General features: G+C 33.5%; 1 non-coding gene across 1 annotated transcript; it reads right to left on the bottom strand.

The window, feature by feature from the left end:
* Nucleotides 1–4,505: 4,505 nt before the first annotated feature.
* On the bottom strand, nucleotides 4,506–4,578 carry TRNAS-AGA (transfer RNA serine (anticodon AGA)). The gene has a single exon. It is a non-coding gene; the product is annotated as a tRNA-Ser (tRNA).
* Nucleotides 4,579–7,533: the final 2,955 nt, after the last annotated feature.

Genomic DNA, 7,533 nt, shown 5'->3' with positions numbered 1-7,533 from the left:
TTTAGAGCCTAGAGCAGAGTGTCACAACATAATTGTGGGGACAGGCAATGCGCTGTTTACTGGAGGAAGTAAGGTTTAAGCTGAGATCTTATAGTAAGAAATTACACTATGCATCTGTAGTAGGAATATACGGAAATTAAAATGATGATAGTTAAAGACACATTCATAAACCTTCATAAACTTGACATTTGGCAAGTGATTTTATAAAATAGTTTACAAACAAATGATCATTAGGTAGGCAACTTTATCCCCACTTTATCTTTAAAGTTTAAACTTTATCTTTAAAGAAGAGGAAACATGTCCAAATGTTGAGGTATGATTGGAATTCTAATCCCTTGAATCAGTATGCTCAGGCATATTTCAAAAAAGGTGTTAAGCATATAAAGGTTGACATGAAAAGTTTACGTTTCCCTTGCATGTCAATTAAAATTAAAAGAACCAAGAATGTTAAATGTTCAGTTACTCAAGAAATCTCAAAGCACACTGAGTAAGACAGTGAAAAAGTATAGATACGTTTCACCATCACTAATCAAGTAAGTTATTATTCTGAGATAAAAGGCAAGGGATTTTTGGCATTGTCAAGGAATCATGTATTTCAAAATATCTTGATTTCAACATTATTTCAAGAATATTTACAAAACCCCTTGTAAACCAATTTTAAAAAAATAATAGATTGGAGCTGCACAACCTCAGCCAAACTGTCTAAAATCTCTGCTGGACCTTCCACACAGGATTATTGTGAGAAAATGAAACCTAACAATCTGCTTCGTAAACTCCTAAAAGCTTTTTAAGTTTACTTTCCTCCAACTTTCTCTTGCTTCCTGAGGGCTGGGACCAGTGCCCAGTAAATAATAAAGTAATCAAGGAATATCTGTTATATGAGTTGTTTCTAATCATATAACAATTAGACACTGTTGGGTAAGGAAGGAGGTTGCTCTGCATCACCACTGTTCTCTCCATAATCAACTCTACTTTTATCTTGTCTACATTTTAGACTGCCACAATGACAGAGGACACTGTTAGTTTTATAAAATCATGGAAAATGATTACAGTAAACCATAATTACTTGATGGTAATATCTCAGTCATTCTGGCCCAGATTTACATGTTTAAAGTCAATGGGGACTGGGGGTATACCAGAATACAGAAATACAAGTGTTTCTCAGGGCTGTTCCAATTTTGTGTTATGATATGGGAGCCCGATTTCTTTGAAATGTTTTTGGTAATCAGACCTCTTGAAATGATCTTCTATTTGACTTCTATAGTGTTTTTCATAAGGTCCATTCCTCTGGCAATCAGTTTTGTCCAACCTTAGAGGCTTCCTTGAATTCGGTGGTTAATTTCTGTCCTAAATTTTTATATGTTTGTCTTCTTTCTAGAACATGAACATCTAGTAGGCACTCAAAATATAATTTTTGATTGATTCATAACTGTGAATGTTACAGTCCTATGCCTCTCCATATTCTGGGATTTGACAAAGTAAGACACATAAAAGTCTTAGGCCTAATATACAGATACAGAAGAAAGATCATGAGCTTTGCATTCAGAGGGATTAAAATTCCAGTAAAGTCTTACATCTCTAAATGTTTCTTCTTTTTGAAAGTAGGAATAATGATGCCCACACCAACAGAACATTGTGAAACAAAAGCACTTAATACTTACAATTCAATTCTCTCTCATTAAAACACATATACTTTGTAGACCATGAAGTCTCTGGGATCAGAGACTGTGCTAATCACATGTCTATCTTAAATACCTAGCAAAATGTCTGGTCTATATAATATATAGTCAATTCTTTCACTTAATTCAACTGTATTAACAAATGGTAGTGGGTCTCATAAATAATGAGATAAACTGGAGACCTATTGTAATTGGATATTTCATTTACACACTTATTTTCAGCTATTACTGCCTTTATTTTTCTTTAGTTGCATATATGTCAAGATGGTCGATATTTACTGAGTACTTAGTGTAGTGTATATTTTGATGCTTTCAATAATGTTGGTTCACTTAAATTGTGGAGCTGTCATACAAAAGGTAAATAAGAATGAGTACCTTACCTCAGCAAAGTTACAATCTTACTGAAAATGTATAAATGTCCTTATAAAAAGGACTAAGAGCCTTTAAAAAACAATAAAAAGTACACGTGATGTATTAGAGGGCTTTCAAACTTTTTATATCTTGATACAGAATAAGAAATATGTTTTACATGGTGACCAAGCATATATACATATAAACAACTAAAATAAAAGTTTCATAAACAGTCAATATAGCTGCATTTTATTTTTTTTTATTTCATTGTATTTCATTTAATTTTAAAAATTTTGGAATCTGCCAATTAAACTTAATTTATGACCCGTAATAAGTCATGGCCTACAATTTGCAAAACACTGAGTTTGTTAAATTACTACTAATCATTTTTCATTTATCTGTAATAACATGCCTTCTATGCTTTCAATTTTTTGATCCACAAAAGTTATGGATAATATAAAAAATGACTACACAAAGACAATCATTTTATATGAGGTAGAAATTGTTTGACAGGAATAAAGTTGATAAAACTCCAGGTTTCTACAGAGAATAATCCTGGGCCCTAAGTGGGAACAAGGCAAAGTTAACTAGAGGCCTGTGGGAACTAGAATGGTGAAAAAAGTGTTGTCCCTAGGAGCAGCGAAAATAAAGTGGCATTAAATGAAACAAGAGCAGAGATGGAGACACAGAGAGGGAAATGGCTAATTCAAGACATTTGAGATGTGGGATCAGTTAAGAGAAGCCAGGGCAATATGATTTGACCTAAGCTTTTGATCACTTGGAATGACCCCAAAATACTTGGTAAAATTAGTAGAATGAGGGAAATAGAATAGTCAACATAAACACTAAGCAGATTAGATATGAGACCCCATACTACAAAGCTGGTTTCTGGGATTACGTTGTTTGCCTGCAAATTGGTCATTTAGGTGTGATTTCTGCCCTATGTGGTCTCAAAGTCATTTTGAGTTTCTTTTCTTAATTGTAATTTATATTAATCTATCTTTACTCTTATACATAGTCTCATTATAGTCAGCCAATTTGTGTCACACCAAAAATATTAACTTTTGAGATAATAAAAGCTAACGTTTTTTCAGTGCTTACTATATATTAGGCATTGCTGTAATCGCTTTGTGCATGTTAATTCATCTCAACTTTGAATGACCTTTTGAGATAGATGTATCATTACTCCCTATTTTACAAACAAGTAACGTTGGCAGAAGTAATCTGCCCAATATCATATAGCTAGCTAGTAGCAGAGTCTGACTTCAGAGCCCTTCTTTGTTTTTTTAATGCTAATTTTATTTTATTTTATTCGGGGGTAATTAGGTTTATTCATTTACTTATTTTTTGAATGGAGGCATTGGAGATTGAACCAAGGGACTTGTACATTGCAAGCATGTGCTCTACCACCGAGCTCTACCCTCTCCACCAGAGCTCTTATTCTTAAGCATTGTGCAGTACAGGCTGCCTGAGGCTAATATGGTCACAGCAACTCTCAACATTGTGTTTCTTAGTACTAGAGCCTAGCCATCTGAGCTGGAGGCCCTAGGCTGCCCATTTCTATGGTTTAGTATTAGCATACATAACATATACATGTTGCAAAAACTTAGAAACAATGACATGCATGAAAGACATGATAAATTAATCAGGCACAGATGAAATATTTAATGTCATTGCAATTTGTACAAGGAAATTACATGACTACTGATGGGATTCATCAGGGAAAGCTATTTCTGATATTAGCAAAAATGAAAGCTTTTGAAAGAGAAGGGCATACCCCCAGCTCGAGTAGCTGCACTCCTTCTTTTCACCACAGTTTGGACCTTGTGCTGGAGTGCTTCTGCTGGCCTCTCTAGGCCGTCTCTCCAGGCCGTCTCTCCACTCTTCTTCAACCAGCTCTATGCTCTGGGAGGCCGACCTGCATTGACTGCATCACAGGCTCTTTTGCCTTTCAGCTGTGTGTGGATGGCACCAAGAGAGAATCCCAGCAGGAGATGGTAGGAGGGCAGAGAGCTATGGGAATGGTTCCACTGTCTTGCATCTGTTGCATACGTACAATATCCAAAGAACACATGTCATATATGGGTATAGGTAATATATTTTTAATATATTATATGTAAATACAATATACACATATGTATTTCAGAATCCAAGATTAGCAGAATGAAAGTTGAATGAATATATGACATAGAATTTGCCTTCATAAATGCACTAGCTCTTTATAGCATACTTTATTGCATTCAATAGCAATATAGCTATGATTATAATGGGCAAGTACTTGGAAATTAGTGTTTTCTTCAATAGGACTAATAAAGTACAAGGTCTACATAGCATTTTGAAAACTTTGTTGCAGGATCCAAAATCAAATTCAGGAGGAAAAAAGTATCATGTAGCAAATCTTTTAAGTATAAATTTGTTGTTGTTGTTGCTGTTGTTGTGGTGGTAGGTAATTAGGTTTATCTATTTATTTTTCAGTGGAGGTGCTGGGGATTGAACCCAGGACCTCGTGCATTCTAGGCATGAACTCTACCACTGAGCTATCCCCTCCCCCGTTTTAAGTATAAATTTAAGAATATTTAAAAATTAAACCTGATTGGAACTACACCATGAATATTGTAGTGCTCATGTATATGTCTGAAAGACATTTTAAAAATATACATGTGTTTATGAATAAAAATTAGTTCTTTCTAAGTGTGGTACAATATATGCCACTTTTTTGATAATGGAAAATTTTAATTAAAGAGAGATTTTGAAGCAATCACTCGGCCCCTTGGTTTATTCAGCTGCAATGCACTAAATGCCTCTGCTCTGGAATACTTACAATATCTTGTTCAGGCAATTAGCTGAATCATTTGGGCTAAGATTCAAAGCCCTGATTCAGATTATATTTTGTTATTCTCTCATTTCCTTCCTAGATTTCTTCCTCCTTCTGTCAGCTGACACCCAAGCCATAAAAAATTAATATGCTACAGGAACCATATTCTAGTACAAATATAAACACTAACCACTATTCTTGGTTTATTTAAGTTTTGTGATTCATGCTTTAGGTAATTTTTTGAAATCATAAAACATGGCTGATATTGGAGATAAAGATAGTTCATGTATTGCAATATTATCCATCTCCAAATTCTGTTTTTATTTTTTGTTTGGTTCCTCTTTTCTTGGGTCTTTTGTTCTCCTAGTCATTCAAAGCAAACAAATAAATTCACTTCGGTGTAACTTATGTTGCTTGAGAAAGCAGTTCCGTGTGTTTATTTTTCTTTTGCAGTTGTTTCAATTAAACTTAAATTAAAGGTGCCTCAGTTGTTTTTTGAACTATGATATAACAGAAGCTGAATGTAAGCTTCATGGCAACAAGAATTTTTGTTTTGTTTGCTGATATATTCCAAATACAGTGCTGTAAAAGTTCAATGAATGTTTGTGGACTATCATACATTTTGGTTGCAACCAACATAAATAATAAAAAAATTTTAAATTTTAAAATTAAAGTCTTTCCTTCCACAATCTTGATTCCTAAAAGTAACTATATTAAGTAGTGTGTTCTTACAGATTTTTTTTCTATGTATATCTTTTTTTTTTTTTTTTTAGTTCTTAGTGAGGGTTCTTTTTTTTGTTATTAATTAGCTATTTATATTTCTTATTCTATTTATATACTTTGCTTTTTTTGCCTCTTGGGAAAAATATTAAAAATAACAAACTTCTATACTACTGCTCTATGGCATCAGCTACAATTTGTTCCTATTTTCAGTCACTGCATTGGTATTTTAAGATCATTTGGTGGGTTAAGTCACATCCTGAAATTTGCAGAAAGCTAATTCTTATTTGTTACTAAAACATTATGTGAGCTTGGGAAAGTTATTCAACTTCTCTAAGCTTTTTATTCTTTGTCTGTAAAATGGAAGCAGCCAAGAGGTTGGTGGTGAAATCTGGCAAACTTTGGTCATAGAAAATGAATAATGAATGGAACTTCTACCTCTCATAATCCAATCCCATGCCACCACTGAGCAAGAATCAAATAAATTGCACAAGTTGCAAAATTTAGAGCCAATAAGTCACTTTTTTCTTTGCGATTAATAAATCATTTTAAATTCACACTTCAAAAATTTGAATATTTGAATAATGTCATCATACAATCAAAATTTGAGGAAGCATTTATGACTTATAAATCACAAATGGTGTGAAATCCTTGTGACAGTTACCTAAGATTATTTAGAGTGAATAAGAATTAGAATGAAAATCACTTCTGGATTTACAAATGTATTTTAAAAATTCTTCCTAATTTTAAGCACCTTTGCAGATCTAAATGCAAACCTGATTCTAACTCATTACGTTTTAAAACAATCTTTGGTCGAATTACGAAGAGATTGCACTGATGTTAATAGGACAATGCTGAGAGTATAATTAAGATTTTTAAAAAGACTCAACTGAGAGATATAATCCAGTTCTACAGCCTTCTAAGAAATCTATTTACAAAGTCTCTGAACGTTTTCTTTCTTTAGTATGGTTAAATTAACTTCAATCTGACAGGAAGTTTTGTGTAACAAAATCCCTTACATGTACAAGGAATATTGTCTATTTCTGCACTTGACTAATATCTAACCTGGCCTTTGTGCTAATTGGAATAACTTAGTGTTCATTCCTTTATGGGTTCTTGTACTGCCAAATCACAGACGCCTTTTACAACTGGCTGCCTGGGAAGGCTCAACAGTAAACAAGTTGAAGAACTACTGAAAACAATATTGGAATTAAAATTAAAATTAAAATCCTTTGTTAGTGTTTGGGATTCCCAAGGAATTTTTCACTATGCATTTTGCCTTAAGGGCTTAATGAAGTTGGGAAAAGTAGTTATTAAATTTTAATACATGAAATCCACACCTAAAAAAGAGCAGATCATGACCCCATAGAAGTCTAAAAATAGCCTCTGATGGCTTCAGACCTTGATTCTGTTACAATATTCTTCTTAGGTTGCTAAAGTAAGAATTACTGCTAATGCAGACTGTAATATGTGAGGGACATTTGGTGTCATCGTTTGGTTTTTGACTCATGAACCACAGGAATACTTGATACCTTACATAAAACTTATTCTGCTTATGTAAAACAAAGTTCTGCTTCCTTTCTGCTGAATGAGAAAATCTATTTATAGACTACACGATAACCCGAAAAGCATGGCAGGTGTTCATCTTTCGGGCAATAAAAACGTAATGCAAGTCTTCATTTATAATGAAAAACAAACAGCTCAACAAGTGTAATTCTATAACTGCCTAAAAGAAGATCACTTTTCAAAAGCTGATCTTTTAGTCTTCTGAATGTCAAAATTAGAAACACCTCTTAGGAGTTGCCCATATGTAATAATTATTACACAGATATACCTCAGTGGGTAATGGAAGTACTAAGATTTGAAAGGTGTATGCTAACGTATTTAATAAGTGCTTACTGATATCTACACGTGTGAGAAGAAGGAAGGAAGAAAGAAGTGGAGGGAGGAAAGAAAGAAGGAAGACAG

Source organism: Vicugna pacos, chromosome 1 (assembly GCF_048564905.1).
Source record: "Vicugna pacos chromosome 1, VicPac4, whole genome shotgun sequence".
Lineage (NCBI taxonomy): Eukaryota > Metazoa > Chordata > Mammalia > Artiodactyla > Camelidae > Vicugna > Vicugna pacos.
Note: the sequence above shows the minus strand (reverse complement) of the source record. Positions and strands in the feature narration are given on the sequence as shown.